General features: G+C 43.0%; 1 long non-coding RNA gene across 1 annotated transcript; it reads left to right on the top strand.

Moving 5' to 3' along the window:
* Positions 1-3,696: 3,696 nt before the first annotated feature.
* LOC143443779 (uncharacterized) lies at positions 3,697-9,207 on the top strand. Its single transcript, XR_013113074.1, has 3 exons — positions 3,697-3,939; positions 4,193-4,348; positions 7,901-9,207. It is a non-coding gene; the product is annotated as an uncharacterized LOC143443779 (long non-coding RNA).
* The last annotated feature ends 11,829 nt before the right edge of the window (positions 9,208-21,036 follow it).

Raw genomic sequence — 21,036 nt, 5'->3', positions numbered from 1 at the left:
GCTTACCTGCACTCTTGGTTCTGCTCTGCCTGTTAACCCTTTCACCCTTTGTGGGTTCCCCTATATAAGACCACCCCTGTTCAAGCTGTCTTGTCAATTCCTCTGCCCTTGTGTGGGTTACAAATTGACCATCAGTTGACTGATCCTGAAATATACCTCATGCTGTTGCATCAAGAATAGTGTCTTGTGAGTTATTAGGTGGCCGAGAATTCCTGAGGCTTGAGGGAGGTCCTCCCTTTGTTGGGGGTTGGGGGGGAGTGTCTTACAGAGTCTCTTGTGCTAGGTCTTGGCCTGTTGCAATAGTTGCATGACCTGTGCGTAAAAATACTTTATATGTATAAAATAACTGTGTAAGAAGCTTATGAAAAAAGGACATTCACTGCTGAGAGTGTAAAAGGAAGAAGCTCAGTAGTAGATTAAGTTACCACAGCAAAACATTGGAATTTAAATTATAAGTGCACTAGCACACCCATAAAATAAGGAATTATAAAAGAATTATATTTCTTTTCTTTCTTTCTTTCTTTCTTTCTTTCTTTCTTTCTTTCTTTCTATCTTCCTCTTCCTCCTCCTCTTCTTTCTTCTGCCAAGACAGGGTCTCACTATGTAACCCTGGCTGTCCTAGAATTCGTTATGTAGATCAGGCTGGCCTCCAACCTGCAGAGATCCCCTCCCAATGCTAGGGCTAAAGTCACTATGCCTAGTTTTTTTTTCCAAATATTTCTTTCTTTCTTTTTTTGTTTTTTGTTTTTTGTTTTTTTGTTTTTTGAGTCAGGGTTTCCCTGTGTAGCCCTGGCTGTCCTGGAACTCACTCTGTAGACCAGGCTGGCCTCGAACTCATAAATCTGCCTGCCTCTGCCTCCCAAGTGCTAGGATTAAAGGTGTGCACCACCACCGCCTGGCCCAAATATTTCTAATAATAAAATATTTAAAATAGCTTGCTGGCTGATATTTGTTCACAGGGAAATTGGTTTAGATACATTAAGATATAATAGAATGGACAGACAATGGGGGCATAATTTTTTTTAATAGCATTTCTGTGTAGCCCAGTCTGGCCTTACACTGTCTACATAGTTGAGGATGACCTTGAACTCCAGATGTTCCTGCCTCTACCCAAATGTTAGGATTACACTATGGCAGATGAAAATAGTTGTCCTTGTAACTGGCACAGTGCAGCTGGGACATTACGGTGACAGGCAGAGAAAAAGGAGAGTTTACTTGTTCCAGTGAACTTGAAGCATTTACTCTATGTCCGTGTGTGTGTGTGTGTGTGTGTGTGTGTGTGTGTGTGTGTGTGTATTATACAGGCTCTCTAACCAAACAGGGTCTGTTGCTTCTGTGTGAATATTTACTGTTCAACGGTTCATGTCTCACATCAGAGGGGAAATGCTTTTAGTAACACCCAAACTGGCAATTAGTATTTTCTTTGTGTAGAAACACTGACATCTTGTGGACTTTTATGTTAATACCTCTAAAATCAGAATTATGTCCACTCCACTCTGTTCCATGCCTTTCAATAAATATGCGCTGGGATCCATCTTGGACTCTTGCCAACATTTAAAACTTAACAAAGTTTTTGCTTTGATGGCACAGGTTTTCAATCCCAGCACTCTGGAGGCAGAGGCAAGGTGATCACTGTGAATCTGAGGCCAACCTGGTCTTCATAGTGAATTAATTCCAAGACAGTCAGGACTAAGTAGAGAAACCTTGTCTCAAAACAAACAAACAAACAAACAAACAAACAAACAAACAAACAAAACGTACAGAGTTTTGATAATATTTATCCTCATTAACGGAGCCCCAGAGAGCATGGAAAAACTGAAGCTATGTCACCAACAAGAAAGGAGTGGTTTCCCCTGCAGCCTCCAGTAAATAGGCAACATTGTTATAGTGTTGAGTCGCCATGGAGACAACTCAGCTTTCTCCAACCTCAGAGACTTAGTGTGAGGTAAGGCCTCCAGCAAGGAAGTACCCACTATCAGATCTGCTCCTCTAGAGAACCCCCAGTGTTCCTTGAACCCCAAGTGTAAAGTAGAGAGGTCCAAGGGTAAGAAAAGAAGCTCAGCTTAGCAGGTCAGGCCGGTTATTGGGTTCTCAAAGCAATTTTCCCAGTAAGGGACTGTAGGCACTGAAGCCAAGGCTAAATTTGAACCCAGTGTTTCCTCTTCTTCTGACCATGAACATCTTGCTCTGTTCTTTGGCCTATGCCTGCTGCTTAATACATCAGACACAAGAGAAGACTCTCCAACTCAAAGCATTTGCCTATTCAATCTTCGAGGCCTTGGAAAGAACTGATTCTTGACAGTTGACCTCTGACCTCCACATGGGTGTTGTGACATGATATCTCTCTGTCTCTGTATTTTTCTCTCCTTTTCTCTCTCTCTCTCTCTGTCATACACATATACTGCTGCTGCTGCTGCTGCTGCTACTACTAAATACTTTTAAAAAAGAAACAAGGAGGAGAGAGAATTTGTTTCTTCTGATGGTTTAGGAGGATTCAGCCATTTGGACTACGTACTTGAGCAGAAACATGACAGTAGCAGGAGTGTGTGTCCAAGGAAAGCTGTTTGTCTGAGGGCAGACAAAAAGTAGAGAAAGGGGACTAGAGGAACAGATCAGGGCATGCCTCTAATCACCTACCTCCTCTAAGTAGGGCTCTGCCTCTTAGCTTCCAACAACTCCAAGTAACACCATGGTATTCCGACTCCATCAAGGGGCTAATCCATTCATTAGGTCAGAGTCTTCACAATCTAATTGTTTTTGAAGATACCATCACAAATGACACCCCCTGATGATTTACTAACCAAGCCCCTTAGTCCAGTCTTGTTGGCAAGTAGTATCACAGACGTCAGCCTCTAGGCAGGGAAGAGGGAGGAAACAGGATTGGGCAAAGGAAGACAACGAATGGAGAAGCAGACTTGGTCAGACTGAGATGACGTAGTCTTTGGATGCCCTGCTTGCTCAGGTATCCACTGAAAAGCTGGCATTTATTTTGTCCCTGGACTACACTCTGACTGTGGACAGCAAGTCCTTGATCAGGAGGACCTGAGCAGTGTATCACCATGACTGCAAAACCCCTGCACACTGGTCCTTTATTGATCAATTGTCTAGTGCACTCTGTGCTGGCTACTGCAGGTTTCTGGGAGACTGGAGCAGACACAGGGTCAGTGAAGCAGAAGATCTTGCTTTCCAGATTAGTGTAGAGGGGCCTGCATGACTAGGGAGTAGGGGGTTGAGTTCAGAGGACAGCGAGAGGCCCTAGACAGGGTCACTGCTCTAATGTGGGCAGCCTTTGCTAGGAGCTTCATTGTTGCTGATCTTTTAAAAAGAAATGATTCGCATCCAATTCTTGCTCAATTCTTGCTTTCTCTCCCCTCACTCTGTATCTTTTCCACCCCACTGAAATGTCTCCTTGTGTAAGTGGCACCCTGTCACTCTCCATCCACAGTGACACTCTGGGTAGAACTTGATCTCTAAATGCCTGTCATCTGTTGGATTGTTATATCCTTGAGTCAATGTGCTGGGATTATTATACTTTTTACAATATTAGACATAAAGAGCCTATCGTGAGGTATCTACTAGAGCAGACCGCTTGGGCGTTGGTTGAAGCCAATAGAAAGTCACTACACGGGGTTTTTGGGACTAGAGTTCAGTCCCAACCCTTTCTCAGGGTGAACTTTCAAGCACAAAAAGCACAAAAATCAAGCACGTCTGGGCTGACACACCTCAGTTAGCAACAACAGTTAGCCGGAAGCCAAAAAGCAAGGTTAGTACAGCTGGGGACTTTCTACGAACTGTGGATTTTGATGGATTAGGTCTTTGTTCTCATTTTGGCAGATGTTACTACCTATGTGCTGGGTTCCAAGGCCTGAAAGGTACTCCTGTCACGGTGTCAGTTGTGTGAAGTCTCGGGGCCTGTCACAAGCCCACAGATCTAAGAAGGTAAACACAGGGGACTTTAAAGCAGGGAAGGGAGGAGCCACATAAAAGAGCTCTTTAAGCTCTGGAGAGCAAGCAATAATTTAAAATGACTTTAGCTTTTTTGGCACAGGGTCTTGCCTTGGCTAGCCTGGTACTATGTAGTCCAGAGTTGCTGCAGCTTTTCGGGGAAGGGAATTCTTCAGAGAAAACATTTGTATATGACTGCATTGGTTCTTTTTCTTAAGGATGTATTTATTTTTTTCATTTCATGCAGATGAGTGTTTTGCCTGCACATCTGACTTTGCACATGTAAGTGCAGTACTTGTGGAGACCAGAAGAGGGCATTAGATCCTTTGGAAAGAATTACAAAGGCTATGAGCCACCAAATGAGTGTTGGGAATCTCACGTGGGTCCTGTGGAAGAGCAATAGGTACTCTTAACTACTGAGGCATCTCTCTATTCCCAGTGCACTGGGGTTTTTGTTTTGTTGTTGTTTGATTGATTAGCTGATTTTGTTGTTGTTTTGTTTTGAGATAGTGTCTCTCTATGAAACTCTAGCTGTCCTGAAACTCACTACATGGACCAGGATTAGCCTTGAACTCACAGAAATCCATCTACCTTTGCCTCCCCAACGCTGAGCCTCAGTGTACTAGTTCTTGCCAGTCCAAACTGGGCAGCTGCTGCACGAATCCTTCACTTAAGGAGACCTAAAGGAAGTAGGAGCTGGACTGTCACTTTTATTGTTATTATTTTCCTTAGTGTTGGACATTGACCCAGGGACTTACACACATAACAAGCACTCGACCACAGAGCTGTATCTCCAACCTCTGTTACTATTAATAGAGGAAAAATAGCTTAAAATAAGAACATACATCTAGTTTCTAGCAGCTATGTATGAGTCAGCCAGCTGTACAGAAATCCGGAAAGATTAGAAAACTGGAGACTGAGTGGCCTAGGGAAGAATAATGTGGCTAGCTCTGTACAAGTGGGTCTTAGGGATTTGTGTTACTAATATCACTGGCCACCGTGTAGTCTAGTGAAGATGTTCGTCAACCAGGCGTTCAGAGAGACTCCTCTAAGAAAACGTCTGTGTCAGCCATGATTTTCACAATAGGACCAGGATCAGATTAGCTACTGTGATGGGGGATGGAAGCTGTGCAAGAACTTAATGTTGTAGGGATTGGACCATGTGGGGTCCAGTCGGCTGAGGGCAGGACAGATGCAAGAGCAAGCAGGGAAGATTCAGCCGCGGACACCATTTGGTATGGTTTCATGAGAGATAGGACAGAGAGAAAGCACATCTCTGTATCGTTTGACCTACTCTGACACACAGGTTTTATTTATACATAAAATAATTTTCTCAGAAACTTTATTAATTGATTACACAGCTTTTCAAAAATACATTTACTTCTAAAGTCTTCCTTGATTACATAAGAATATTGAAAGAGGAACAAAGCAAACGAACAGCTAAAAGTTAACATTATGATAAAATCAACTTTCTTTCAACTAAATATTTTCTTCCTTAAGACTGGTGTTGTAAAGCCTTGTGGTTACAGATGTGTTAGACAGGATGACTCTATATGAATTTGATTCTGTTCAGTTTGGCACAAAATTAATAGATCAAAATTGTTTCCTATACTACCTGTTATATCAAACTTGTTTTCCTCAAAAGTCCAGTCTTTCTGATCCCTGTTTAATTCTTTCTTTCCTTCCCCCGTATTCCTTTTATATTTGGCATAAATATATATTTTTTCTTTGTTTCTTAAAATACCATGTAGCCCCTTGCTTAAGCAAAGGCAGTCTGCTTTCGTTTTTCTACAATATCAGAAAAGTTGTGGTCTGACAAGTCCGCTCAGGAAGGCAGGCAGTTCACTGAGCCAGGACTCCTTCCTCTGTGTCTCTGTCATGAAGCCTTGTTTCAATACAATTCCTATCTTTATTATAATTCTGTAAAGAATAGGAGAACATCAGGCTTCCTTAAACTGCTCACTTTTGCCTTCAGGAAGGCACCAAAGCTTGTCATTAACTGTATGATCACAGTCTCTTTGAGTCATACTAGTTCCTTATTTCTGAAACTGAACATAGAAACCTAGTGATTTAATTACAGTTTGTCAACTCCTAGAATTTCCTTAAGTTTTTCTTCTTTAATAATTTTTCTCAAGACCTCTGTCACATACTTGCTAATAACACTCATTACTGATTTAACTGTTTATTTAAGTTCTGAAGAAAGACTCAATTTTCTGCATAACTGTTTTTCCCCCAGGGAACTTTCATTAATTCCATTTCTTGTTTGCACCAGCTTTTTGTTGTCCCAGCTCTAGCTTTCAGAGAGAGGCCTTTAACAGTGAAAAATATAAGTATAAGAAAAAGGTGTGTGGCAAATTTCCACCAAGGGCAGTGACAGGTTCGTCTAGGTCATCCAAGCACTGGAACTTTGCCAAATAGCACCATCAGGACACTTGGCACTGCCAGGACCATTCAGATGTGGTACTGTTGTTGTTGGTACTTGATAAGTCAACAGAAGTGACTCAGGCCGAGCCCCAGGTGTGGTGTCACTCCTTTGGGGCTGACCATGTCTGGTAGAGTGATGGCTAATCCTAGTTGTGAGCTTGAGTACATCTGGAATTGACTAAAACCAAGCAGCTGAACATGTCCATGAGGAGTTTTATTGATTGAATTGAATTATGTTCTGGAACTCACTCTGTAGACCAGGCTTGACTCAAACTCACAGAGATCTGCCTGTCTCTGTCTCCCAAGCACTGGGATCAAAGGTGTGCATCATTACTGCCCTGCTATAAACCCATATTTTACACACACACACACACACACACACACACACACACACACACACACACACTCGATCAGCTCTGTTCCTTTAGAGAAGCCTAACACAGGTGGCAAGGTCATTACAATTGCTTGATGCAAAGGAAAGTGAGCCCCACTACTGACATTGTCACCTGTTCTAAAATGGTTGCTGCTCCTGTCCTGAGTGCCTTCTCCCACACTGCTACCTACTAGAGCGGCTTGGACTTCAGGTGTCTGATCAGCTGACATCGCATGTTAAATCATGTTGCCTTTAACCAAAAATTTGTCTTATTACAAAGGAAGTGCATAACAATGACCATAAGGTCCAGTGTCCTACCATATTTTACGAATCTGAAGGCAGTGGGCAGGGCTGCTGGTGAAATGGCTCAGCTAAGCTGCTAAGTTGAGGGCAGTGTTCTGTGGGTAAGACACTGCCCTCCAAGATGAATTGTGTTCATTATCTTCTAGCCAGCACATACAGTTGGAACAAGATGGCCAGGGGTGTAGCTCAGTGAGTGAGCGTTTACTGAGCACAGGAAAGCTCTCTGTGTGATCTGCAGCACTAGAAGGGAGGAGGGGGAGGAGGGTAGGAAAATTGGCTCCTCTCATCATCACTTCCAATAACCAACCCTAAATATTTATTCCTCCCCTCAGTGTGTTCCCTGGGGGTAGGGGTGGAGAACTTTCTACTGGAGGCACCATAAAGCCACTAGTCATTCTGAATCTATAGCACAGATCTGGTCATTGTGCCTGTAATCTTGCAGGCTTTGAAAGCTATACTGATGTAGGCTATTTACCCTTGATAACCATAACAAGCGGCAGCAGCTGAAGACACTGAGGAGAATGTTCGCACTGCAGAATTCAATGGTGTGTCTTGGCATTTCTACATTTAGAAATAATTGGAAGAGTAATGGTAGCAACCACAGTTTACAAGGCCAAGGAGACAGAGCTTCATACTTGAGACATGAAAGCTGGTGGCACCTTACCAGGCTGAAAACTACACGAGAGTGCTAGAGTGGGTAGTGAGAATTTTGGTTTCTTTAAAAACACAGATATGTTATGGGAATATGTTTTAATGTTATATTTAATATGTTTTGTTTTAATTCCAGGTGTGGGATATGGGGGTGCTTCAGATTGTCCATAGCATCTAACTACGATTTGACTCTTGCTCTGGCAGGGGCACGATTTTGCCAGCTGGAGATAGTCTGCACCTGGAATTCCGGGGACTCTTGAGAGGATGCATAAATGCCATAGCCCCCATAGAAATGGCTGATTGGCTGGCTGGTTGTTGTCATTGCGTTTTGTCAAGTGGTTGTGCACAAGGAGATGAGAAGAAGAAACTGGATATCCTGACATGACATTGGACTTGCCCCCAAGGGATGTCCCTAAATCAGCAAGAAGTAGCCTAATGATATTGATGCCCCCTTTCTCCTCTAGCCTTCTTTCTCTCCTACCTAGTGTTGGGGGGTTGGAAGGGTGGAGGAGGGTGGTAGGAAAAAGGAACCAGTAAAGTAGCCAAAGGTCAGTTACAAGAATGGGATTCAGGGGAGGACTCAGTAGAGGAGAAAGAGAGTAATATCAGTTACTACTTTACAGCCGGGAAGATTACTATTTGCTCTTGTTTTGTTTTGTATTGTTTTGTTTTGTTTTATTTTATGTATGAGGGTTTTTGCCTGTTTGTATGTCTATGTATCACATGTGTATCTTGTGTCCAAGGATGCCAGAAGGAGGTGTTGGATCTCTTGGAACTGGAGTTATGGATGGGTTCTGGGAATCAAACTCAGGTCCTCTAGAAGAGCAACCAGTGCTCTTAACCACGGAGTCATTCCTCCATCCCTACAGCTTGCCTTTACAATCTCTGTGTATTAAATCTCTTATGGAAGTTGTAGATAGCTACTGTCTTTAACTGGCTGGATTTAGTAAATTGGATATGAGATAAAAAGAAGAGCCTGGCTTGGCATGATGGTATTACATTTTATCCCAGTGCTTGGGAGGCAGAGGTAGGTGTATCTCAGTTCATGGCTACCCTGGTCTACATAGTAAGTTCTAGACCAGCCAGTACTACATAGTGAGATCATGTCTGTCTGTCTATCTATCTATCTATCTATCTATCTATCTATCTATCTATCTATCTATCTAAATGGTGGAAAGATCAACTGATTATGCCAGAGTCTGAGGTGCCCTGTGTCAAAATTATTTAGTGTCTCTTGAATTTTGGCCATTACTGTAATAGTTAATTTTTGTTTGTTTGGTTGGTTTGGGTTTTCAAAGCAGGGTTTCTTTGTGTAGCCTTAGCTGTTCTAGAACTAGATTGGTAAACCTGGCTGGTCTTGAACTCACAGACATCTGCCTGCCTCTGCCTGCCTCTGCCTGCCTCTGCCTGCCTCTGCCTGCCTCTGCCTGTCTCTGCCTGCTTAGTGCTTGGATTAAAGGCATGTACCACCACACTTGGCTCAGTTGATAATTTTTTATTATTGTGATTTCAACTCATATGGACAGCATCTCACAGCAGGTACCATCATTAAAGGTTTCATGTTTTCATATTTAAACTCTATCAGATCCATAGGGCTAGAGGGATGGCTCAATGGTTAAGAGCACTTGCTGTTCTTGTGGAGGATCCAGGTTCAATTTTCAGCACCTATGTTGGGTGGCTCAAACCAACTGTAACTCCAGTTCCAGAGGATCCAACACCCTCTTCTGGCCTCCCCAGGCAGCAGCATAGGCATAGTGCAAATACATACAATCAAACCCACTGCAGATTTCTAAGGTCTGCTTGTGATTCTTCTGTGAGTGTGCAGGCAGCCCCCTTGTATGCCCCTACACTTTCTTTCTCTGTTGCATGACACTTCTCAAATCAGACAGCAAGGTGCCTCGAGCATCTTAGACCTGCTATAGAGACTTTTCTTGCTGTAGGCTTCATTCAAAACTTCAAGCCTTATGCTTGTAAGCCAATTAGTTGATGCAGCACACTCAAATAGTGTGTGTGTGTGTGTGTGTGTGTGTGTGTGTGTGCATTTACTCCAAAGTCTAATGGGTCTAACAAGCTGTGGACCTCTTTTCTCACAGTGGACAATGTACAGTAGAACAACCTGCCTTTCCTTTTCAAAGCTGAATTTCAACATGTCCCAGGACTGCTTCAGCTGTTGAAGGGAACTTATATGTCAAATTTTTGAGTTGTATGTGTTTATCTTCATCTCCCAGAAGGCATGTGTTCTACCAAAGTACCCAGAATACCTGATCATCAGATCCAATGAGCATAATGACATCAATAAAATGAGCCAGCCTTGTATTCTGTAGGCTATCAAGACAATTGAGGCTCCTTCTTAGCTATGTGATGCTGGAAATCGAAGGTTGATGTAGCCCTGAGGTAAATTAGTGAAGGAATACAGCTGTCATGCCACATGAAAGCAGTTTGCTTTTAGGTTGAAAAGGAGACATTTTCCAGATGCTAGGGGCTGTATTGATTAGCTTCAATAAAGACACCATACCAAGGTTGCAGCTATAATTGGATTCCCTTCCCAATTATCTTGATAGTGATCTGTTGTTGTTCTTCAGGATTCATCAAGATTTTTCATCTGCCAAAAGGACAAATTAAATAAGAGCACGGCAAGATAATGACCAGGCATCTTTCAGGCTCTGGCAATAGTAACAATCTTTACAGTTCCTTTTGTAGTTCACTACTGTCGTGGTACCGAGTGAGATGGTTTTGTCCCCCAAATATCTACCATAAATAGGTCCCAGAGACTCTAAGTTGGTAGAAATACTGCTCTTGACCACTGTATTACTCAATGAGCCTCCTTGTAGAAGTTATGTTTCCAGTAACTTTCTATAAGTTACTCTCTCCCTGTGTGTGTGTGTGTGTGTGTGTGTGTGGTGTGAACTGGGAGCTGTGGTCATGGTTTGATCACTCTGGACTCCTCTTGGCAATGGATCATTGTAATGAAAGACATTTATGTGCTGGAAGGGGTAGCTGACATTCATTCTCATGAGTGACAATGGGTGTCTTTCATGACACAGAAAGAGTGCTTCTGGGATGCAGGGGATTCTGGAAAAGAAACCTTGGCAGCAAGAAGTGAGAACTGCAGTGACAGTGGCCGGACATGAGCAATGCAAGAGAGCTCAAGGTCTGGCTTGTACCACCAGGCCAGTCAGACAGGTCAGCCAACGTTCTCATAAACCTAGGATGACTGGCAGATGAGGAGATGGCAGACACCAACTATGGTCCTGGATATCAATAACTGACAAAGTAGCTCAGTTGATAGTGTTCCCCAGAACTCCATAAAACCTGGCATGATGGTGCATGCCTACAATCCCAGAATCTGGGAGGCAGAAGCAGGAAGATCAGAAGTTCAAGACCATCCTCAACTACATAGTGAGTTTTAAGGTTAGCCTAGACTACAGTCTCAAAAACAAAAACCTCCCTTCAAAAACCAAGCCAAGCCAAACCAAACCAAAAAAACCTGTCAGTCATTATCAGCTCTAGTAATGTAGTCATTTGATGTCTTAGTTCTCCTTTTTAAGATACTAAGTGCAACTGGGCACACACTTGGAGAACTGAATTTAAAAAAAAAAATTTATTGATTTTATCATGTACATAGTGTTCTGCCTGCATGTACTTCTGCACACCAGAAGATGGCACCAGCTCTCATTATAGATGGCTATGAGTCACCATGTAGTTGCTGGGAACTGAACTCAGGACCTCTGGAAGAACAGCCACTCTTTTAACCTCCAAGCTATCTTTCCAGCTCCTGGAGAATTGAATTTAAACTTCCCTTCTTAGAGGAAAAAAAAAAAATGAAAGCATCATCTTTGTTCCTTAAGATCCAGTATGAATGGGTAAGAGTAGACCCTTAAACAAGGTCCAGGCATGCCCAGCAGAGCGTCCAACCTGGCTCGCTCACCTGCTTCTCCAGGTTTGGGCCCTTTATATTATAGGTATATTGGTCTCCAGAATGGCTCATTCCTTTCTGTCCTTTGGTCTCAGGCTGTCCTCAGGCTGCCCAGCTTATCTGCAACAGAGTCTGTCACAGCCACTGAATCTGAGACTCTAACTGCTTCAGCACCAGGGCTGAGCTGACTGGATTCATGAAGTTCTGGCTTCCTCTGGAGCTCTCCAGAGTGGTCAAATTGTGAGCCCCGTGGGATTGAGTGTGAGCAGTGGGAGGAAACACATAAGAAGACAGAGACAGGAGATAGATGGCCTTCTGCTTCCCTGTCAGACTGTCTTTATACTGTTCAGTGGTTCCATCTGGACTTTTAAGGGTTCCAGTGAACAACTCAGCTGGATGTCCTGAAGATGCTATGGGTCAGATGAAGCATATCCCAAAGCACTGTCTCAGCTTCCTTGCCTGACTGTCCCTTTCTCTCACTCTTGCTTTTGTCCACATAGCATCAGCAAAATTGCTTTCCTCAGGCTTCCTGTTCTAAGGGGCTTATTACAAAAGAGGTGGGAACAGAGAATGAGGTTCTTGAAACTGACCATGCATAGGAGCAGCTTGGGTAGAATGGATGATCTGTTCAATGGAGAACAGAATATCTGCACAGGTCTCTGTTCTTGTAGAGGACATAGATTCCATTCTCGGCACCCACATGGCAGCTCAAAAACTGTTTATTACTTCAGTTTCAGGGAATCTGATCCTCTTGTGGTCTTCTTGGGTACCAGGTATGAGGCATACAGGTGTACATTCCAGCAAAACACCCATACACATAAAGATTTTTAAAAGTTTAATAAAAACTGTGTGTGTGTGTGTGTGTGTGTGTGTGTGTGAGAGAGAGAGAGAGAGAGAGAGAGAGAGAGAGAGAGAGAGAGAGAGAGAGAGAGAGAGTTTGAGTGGTGTTTGGATACTTGAGGCTAAAGAGTGTGTCAGATTCCCTAGAGCTGGGGTTAAGGGCAGCTGTGAGCTGCCAGACATGGATGTTGGGAACTGATTTCAGTCAGTGGCAAGCATGGCAGGTGCTGTCAACCACTGAGCCATCTCTTCAGCCCATATCTACTTAGTTTTAAGACATCATTGAACTTAGATAAACTTTCATGTCCTTTTATTTTTCTTTTCATTCCCTCACCCATTTTATGTAATTCTTACTCTTTATCTTCTTATAAAGAGTCTATTTTTACTTCCTGACATCTCCCTCATAACTATTGTTCTCTCTGATCCGCTGTCGGCCTCTTTCACCTCAACTGACAGTGTGCCTGGGTGAGCTCTCCCAGCCTGACATAGCTCATGAAGATTTCATGACCCACTCTTAGCAGGGTGGGAAGACTTATTGACCTGTACACAAAACACGAATTTATTAATTTGTGCGTTTATTTTTTTTTTTTATTTTACGTCTGAGTGTTTTGCCTGCATGTATATGTTTGTGTGCCAAATGTGTGCCTGATATACAGGGAGACCAGAAAAAGCATCAGATCTCCTGGACAGTTACAGACAGTTAGGAGCTACATTGTGGATGCTGGGAACTGAATCCAGTTCTTCTGCAAGAGCAGCAGATGCTCTTAACCACAGAGCCTTCCTCTAGACCACTAGTTTTCTCCCTTCTATTCTGTTACTTAAGCTTAGCTCCCTCCGTCACTCTTATGCAGGTTGCTTTCCTATTCAGTTTGACCCCCATCTAGTATATCATCCCCTTTTTATTTACATGTTTTTAGCTGATGCAACTTCATCTGCAAAGCCACTCTAGCTTTCTACAAATACCCAGCCAAATGTTTTTCGTTGTTCATTTATTCATTCCTTTGAGACATGGTTTCACAATGTATCCCAGCTAGCCTTGACCTTGAAGTTGTTACTATGTTGCTCAAACTGGCCTCTAATTTGTAGCAATCCTCCTGGTTCCTGGCTTTACAGGTTTGACCCATTATGCCAAGCTCTGATACATATCACTATGTAGCCCAAACTGGCTTCAAGTTCAAAATCTTCCTGACTCAGCCTCTTGGGTACTGAGATTATAGCTTCTATACTCAGCTCCAAGTCACATATTAAATCATAGTTTTATTCTCTGATTTACTGGTGTCTGTTTTATGTTTTCTTTCTATCCTATGTGTGGTGTATGTGCATATGCACATGGCTGTTGTACGTTCCTGTGGGGATGGACAAGAAGATGATGTCTGGTCTCATTCTCTATCGCTCTCAGACTTATCTCCTTGAAATGTGATCTCATTCCTCTCTTCTGTCTTCTAACCTCTCCTCCCTCTGCACTCTCCCCTCCTCCTCTTCCTCCTTTCTCTCCTACCCCTTTCTCTTTTTGAGATAGGATTTCACTATCTAGTCCTGGCTAGCCTGGAACTAGCTATATAGATGAGGAAGACCTCAAACTTTCAGAGATCAGCTAACTCTGCCTTCCTGAAGCTACTTTTTTACTTACCAGCTGGTTGGCTGGTAAGCAACTGGGATTCCCCTGTCCCTATCCTAAAATGTTGGGTTTATAGGAATACACTGTCTTGCCTGGCTTTTTTTTTTTCTTTAACTTTTTTTTTTCTGGGTAATTTTTGTTTGTTTGATTTTTAAGATAGGGTTTCTCTATGTAGCCCTGGCTGTTCTGGACCTCACTCTGTAGACCAGGCTGTCCTTGAACTCAAAGATCTGCCTCTGGAGTGCTGAGATTAAAGGCATGCACTACCACTGCCTGGAGTAAAATGACTTTTCATTCTTGCTACATCCTGAATCAAAAAATGCTTGTGTAGATTCTGGTCTCTGTATTACAGAAGAGGAAAACATATGGAGGAAGGTGCTCCAAGCAGAGGATGAAACCAGTCTCACTTTAAAAAATGCAAACGTCAAGTGTGGGCGGCCACCAACAGGGATTCATGAAATACTTTGAGTAAATGGCTATTTGCATAAAGAGTGTCAGTTCTCTTTTGCTTTTGTCTCCTGACATAGCCTAGGCAGGCCTTAAAGTCCCAGCAGTCCTCTGGTCTCAGCCTCCCAAGTGTCACGATCAGAGATGTGAGCCATCATACCCAGCTAAGAGGGCTATCTGGAGCCTCAGCACCTGTCACATGGTGAGTGCTTCTGTGGAAGCTCTCAGGCTCAGTGAGTGTCCGACTAGAACTGTTTCCTAGCTTTGCCTCAGGTCAGGGTTCCCTCTTGGGATGGAAATAGAGGCAGAGACTAGAACAGTGTTCGTCATTTGAGGGGCATGAAGTGCTGTGGGGAGATGCTCTAAGAATCAGGCAAGCTGGGAAATAATGTTGTGTAGGGCTTGGAGGAGGTAAAATGATCATGGTAGTTCACCTCCATTTTGGGTCTACTTGATGCTGACTCTGGTTCTGAACTCATTGAAAAGGTCACTGTACAGGGTGTTCTTAGAACACTATTTTTAACAGTGGAAAGCCAGAACCAGTGTGAATGCCTAGTGCTAGAAAAACAGCTAGTTGAGGGAATAATAATGTGGTCTTTTTAAAAATAGACTTGACTTGCTGGAACAGTTTTAGATTTACAGAAAAATGGGGAAGAGTATAGGGAGTTCCCATGTGCTCTGGACCTAGTCTCTTCTTACCTCCGTGTGACATTTGTGGCAATTGGTGAACAATATTGATACCTTATTATTAAAGTCTGTCCTTTATTCAAATTTCCTTAGTTTTCACCTAACATTTTGTGTTCTTTGGGATTCCACCCAGGATGCCACATTATATTTAATTGCTATGCCTCCTCCGGTTGCTTTTGACTGTGATGGTAGTCAGATAGTAGTCTTAAACAATAAATATCTCCTAATAGCATGTAACTATTTGGGGATAAGCATGAAATAAAAATGTAAATAAGTACAAATATCATGCTGGATTAATAAGGATACGATTGAATTTACTTTATTAATTTAAAAATGGATTTCTGAATAGTATTTTCTTCCTTTTTTTTTTTTTTTTTTTTTTTTTTTTTTTTTTTTTTTTTTTTTTTTTTTTGTTTTATGAGACAGGGTTTCTCTGTGTAGCCCTAGCTGTCCTGGAACTCACTCTGTAGACCAGGCTGGCCTCGAACTCAGAAATCCACCTGCCTCTGCCTCCCAAGTGCTGGGATTAAAAGCGTGCACCACCACCGCCTGCCTTGCTTTGTTTTTTAACATTCTACATAATTACTAATCACTCCCGGCCACTGCCATCTTCTGTCTCTCTTATTCCTATGCTTGCTGGTTTCTGTCCTCCCCTGGAGCAGTCTCCCTTCTATGTTCTTATCCTACACACACACACACACACACACACACACACACACACCCCACACATGTATACATTGTACATAGAGAAAGCGTGAGGTACTTTGCCTCTCTTCTATTTTCCCCTTACTCATCCCTTTACACTTCTTTCTCTCACAGCTCCACATGTATGTTCATATCATATATGTGTTCAAATCTAGATTCCACATATGGGAGATAACATTTGTCTTTCTAAATCTGTCTTATTTTGCTTAACATGAAAAGGATATAATTGCATTCTCTGTAACTGAATAAAATTCTATTGTGTATATATGCTGTATTTAAACAAATTGTTTTATTATGTGTGTGAGTATGTGGATGTATATATCCCTGTGTGCATGTATGCAGATGCCAGAGCAGTACGCCAGGTGTCCTCTATTGTTTTCTGCCTTATGCCTTGAGACAGTGTCCGGTAGTGAACCATAAGCTCACTGTTTGGGCTGGGCCATTTTGCCAGTGATCTCTCAGGTTCCACTGCCTCTGCCCTCCAACCTGGGGCTACAGATGCTCCCAGGCAGGCTCTAATTTTCTTTTCCTTTTCTTACTTCTTTTTTCTCTTCCTTTCTTTCTCTCTCTCTCTCTTTCAAGACAAGAGATTCTCTGTGTAGCCTTAGCTGTCCTGAAACTCACTCTGTAGACCAGGCTAGCCTCAAATTCATTGAGATCCACCTACTCCTGCCTCCCAGGTGCTGGAATTAAAGGCATGCTCCACCACCACTCAGCTTTTTCAGTTTTTATTTTCCTTAATGTGCTGTGAGGATTCAAACCCAGGTCCTCAGGCTTGCAAAGTATCTCCTGAGCCATCTCCTGATCGCTACATTTTTTGTTTATCCATCTGTTGATGGATATCTAAGTATAGAACATCTAGTTTTATACCTTGGCTGTTATGAATTCTTCACATATCTTCTCTTCTTTTATTATCTGATATAAGGTGTCAATCTATAGTCCAGCTGTTATGGATCTCATGGTCCTCATACCACAGCTTCCTCAGTGCTGTGATGATAAAGTAAATAACTATGTTCACTTTGCATTATTTCCCATCAAAGTCTAATGTTCATTCAAGTATAAATGTTAGTCCTTTCCCTATCATGTTCATACATTGTTTTTGACTCTTGGATAAACAGTACCTCTACAGCAACTCACAAACAATGGGTGGAACCCACTGCAGACCTTGGAAACCTGTGGAATGCAAATACACACACACACACACACACACACACACACACACGAATGCACACAAGCACACTAGTGTGAGTGCATGTGTGTGTTCCTATATATATGTATGTATATGCATGTATATGAGAGTTGGGTTTCTGAGTAGAATGATATTTCTTCTGTTCTCTTCTCATCTCATTTAGAGAAGGATATGAATATGGTGCTGCAGGCTCAGACAGGGAAGCTTCTCCATTCTGAGCCTAGAGATTGCTAGCATACTGTAGATTCTTTGGTGTAGCTGGAAAATAAATGTTTATTTTGTGATTCTTTATTTTTCCATTTGTGTTTCTTTTCTCTCTTTAAGTAGAAAGCTTACCCCTCTTCCCAGCAACAAAACCTCCTTCACTGATGTGCAGAATCAGACCACGAATGTAGACAAGGGCAAGCAAGATCTAGGCCTCCTTTGCCCAGGTTAGATATAGGATTTGCTGGGTTGCTCTGTTGTCCAGAAGAGGGGAAATGGTGGACAGAGAACAGAGCTGACTTTCTGGAATCCAAAGGGTTTTGAAGCCACTTGGATAGAATTGAAGGCCTTGGTGACAGATGTTCACTGTCGTAGAGTCTCTGTTGCTGTGAATAGACCCAATGACCAAGGAAACTCTTGTAAAGGAAAACATGGGACTGGCTTACAGTTTCAGAAATGTAGTCTATTATTGTTATGGCAGGAAACATGGTGGCACTCAGGCAGACATGGAGAAGGAGCTGAGATCTACATCTTGATCTGCAGGCAGCAGAAGGGAACCGTGTGCCACACTAGGCCTCATTTGAAGGTATGAGACCTAAGTCTGCTTTCAGTGACCCACTTTCTCCAACAAGGCCACACCTACTCCATCAAGGCCACATCTCCCAACAGTGCCACTCCCTATGAAAACATTCAAACACATGAGTCTATGAGGGCCATTCTATTTAAACTACTACATTCACCAAACTTCTTTCTTCTACTTCCTAGCATATTCTGGGGCTCCCTCCCTAGTCTTTGTTGCAGGAGTGTGTGGCCATAGGACAGGGCTCTGGTCAGCAGAGTTTGAGAAGTAATGTTTTGCATCTCAAGGTGTTCTGTGTAAGGGAAATTAGCAAAACAGAAACAATCACCCAGCTTGTTCTCTACTGCCCAGGGCACACACCTGTCTTCTCTCTCCTCTCTTCTTATGTACAATTCCAGGTATCCCCACAGACACAAACCACATATTACCTCATGCTCACTTTGAGGTGACAACTCTGTCCTCTGCATCCAGCTCCAAGTTCAAGATTTCTAGCTACAACTTGTATCCAGAGTTCACAGTATTTTTCATGATACGACCATTGCTATGACTATCCAGCAGCTGCAAAACAAAGCGTTTCCTTCTGACTCTCGCCCACAGCACTTCTTTCCTTCTCTGGGTGATAGAATTTCAAGGAGTTTGGCAAAGTGAGATAATCTTAAGGCCAAGAGATAATTGTCTTGGTCTCATTGGGTTGTGACCTCTGCAACACTGATGGGAGGGATTCGTGGGACAATGGCATCAGCCATGCAGGTTGAGAGATTGCACTACTTATTGGGTTCAGTGAGACACTTTAGTGTTTTTGTAGTAAATCACTATCCCTTTCTGCTCTTCTACTCACCCTCAAAATCTTTGGGTTTGTTTGTTTGTTTGCTTTTTGAGACAAGATCTCATGTAATTTAGACCTTGAACCTTTTATAGCAGAGGACGACCTTGCACTCCTGATCCTTTCTCCCTTTATTGGAAAATGGGGGAAAGGTATCACTCTAGCAAGGCTGACCTGGAGTTTACCCTGTGGTCCAGGCTGGCTTGGAACTCATGGCACCTTCCTACCTTACCAGGATTAATAGGTATATGTTACCACTCTTGGTTTTTCTTTACTCAAGCTGACTACCAAGTGCGGGTATAATTCTAGTACTTGGGAGGCTGAGGCAGGGGAATTGTCATGAATTCAAAGCCAGTCTATGTTATGTAATGACTTCCAGGACAGGAGGGTTACAGAGTGAGATCCTGCCTCAAATGAAACAAAAGGACTTCAAAACAAAACAAAACAAAACAGCAACCAACAAATATGAGTTATATGGAAATTTACCTAAGAACGATGTCTTTGGTTGATTGACATTGCATTAGGATAAGAGATTCCCCTCTAGAAAGAAAATCTAATCCTTGAACTATGGATATTAGCCCCAAAGCTCAGAATACCAATGATATAACACACAAACCTATGAAGCTTAAGAAGAAGGAAGACCAACGTGTAGATGCTTCAATCCGACTTAGAAGGGGAAACAAAATCATCATAGGAGGACCTGGGAGGGAGAGAGGAGGGGAAGGGAAAACAAAAGAGTGGCAGGTTCAGATATGGGAAGGGTCAGGAGAAAAGTACAGAGGGTCAGAAAATTGAATAGAAACATGTAGCAGTGGGGGATGAGGAACTGGGTGTAACCACTAAAAGTCCCAGGACCCAGTGGGGATGACATTAGCCAAAATACCCAACAAAGGGGAGATAGAACCTGTAGAGACCACCTTCAGTAGATAGGCACAGCACCCAGTTGAGGGATGGGGACCACCCACCCATGTCAAAATTTTTAACCCAGAATTGTTCCTGTCAAAAAGAAATGTAGGGACAAAAAAAATGGAGCAAAGACTGAAGGAAAAGCCATCCAGAGACCACCCCACCTAGGGACCCATCCCACTTGCAGACACCAAACCCAGACACTATTGCTGATGCCAAGAAGTACTCGCTGACAGGAGCATGGTATAGCTGTCCCAAGAGGCTTTGCCAGTACCTGACAAATACAGGTACAGATACTTACAGACAACCATCGGACTGAGCTTGGGGACCCCAGTGGAAGAGATAGGGAAGAACTGAAGGAGGTGAAGGGGATTGCAACCCCATAGGAAGAACAATATCAACAAACTGGACCATCCAGAGCTCCTAGGAACTAAACCACCAACCAAAGAGTACACATGGAGGGGCCCATGGCTCCAGATACATATGTAGCAGAGTATTGCCTTATCTGGGCATCATTGGGGTGGGGGGAGGCCCTTGGTCCTGTGGAGGCTTGATGCCCCAGCATAGGGGGATGCTAGAATGGCAAGGCAGGAGTGAGTAAGTGGGTGGAGGAGCACCCCCACAGAGGCAAAGGGGATGGGGGATGTGTTGTGGAGGAGAAACTGGGAAGGGGGATACCATTTGAAATGTAAATGAATAAAATGATAAATCATCATCATAATAAAAACCTCCCACCTCTATTTGTTCTTAACATCCTCATCCCTGTTTCAAAGGGCCATGCTTCTGGAATATTAGTTTGGTGGCAGATGGGGAATATATTGGTGGTGTGAATGCAGTAATGAGAAGGGAATCTTTTTCCTGGATCGTGATGAAGAGAAGAAATGAGGAAGGCACTCCAGGAGGTGTGCAGCTCCGAGCTGATGGATGTTTGAATCTCAGTAGGTGTGAGACTCGAGGGAGCAGCAGAATCGATAAGCACTGACTCCATCTGTAACACTATCATATGCCCATCTATGGCTCGGAGTGAGAGAAGGATCATTTCTGCCCTTTTAGCTGGCAAAAATTAGAAAGCTAATTAATGCTAAGTGTTGGCAGGAAGGCAGAAATGTAGGGATACTCACACACTGCCAGTGGCAGAGAAGACTGGTATAGCATTCCTACAAGCAACCTGCAGGACTCATTAAACGGAGAGCTCATGTGTTCTGCCACCTAATTATTTTCCTCCTGGGTGCACATCCAAAGGGAATTCACACATGTCCAAATGGGAGATGTATGAGGGTGCACATTGCAAATTTTTATTTGTATAAGAAGAGAGTTGCAGACTTACCTGTCACCAGGAGACTAAGTAGGCAAAATACGAAGAGTGGGGCATTATACATCAGTTAGGAGCAGCAAATGGGTTGCATATTCAGCACCGTGGCAAGG

Source organism: Arvicanthis niloticus, chromosome 1 (genome assembly GCF_011762505.2).
Source record: "Arvicanthis niloticus isolate mArvNil1 chromosome 1, mArvNil1.pat.X, whole genome shotgun sequence".
Lineage (NCBI taxonomy): Eukaryota > Metazoa > Chordata > Mammalia > Rodentia > Muridae > Arvicanthis > Arvicanthis niloticus.
This window is presented reverse-complemented; position numbering and strand designations above follow the sequence as displayed.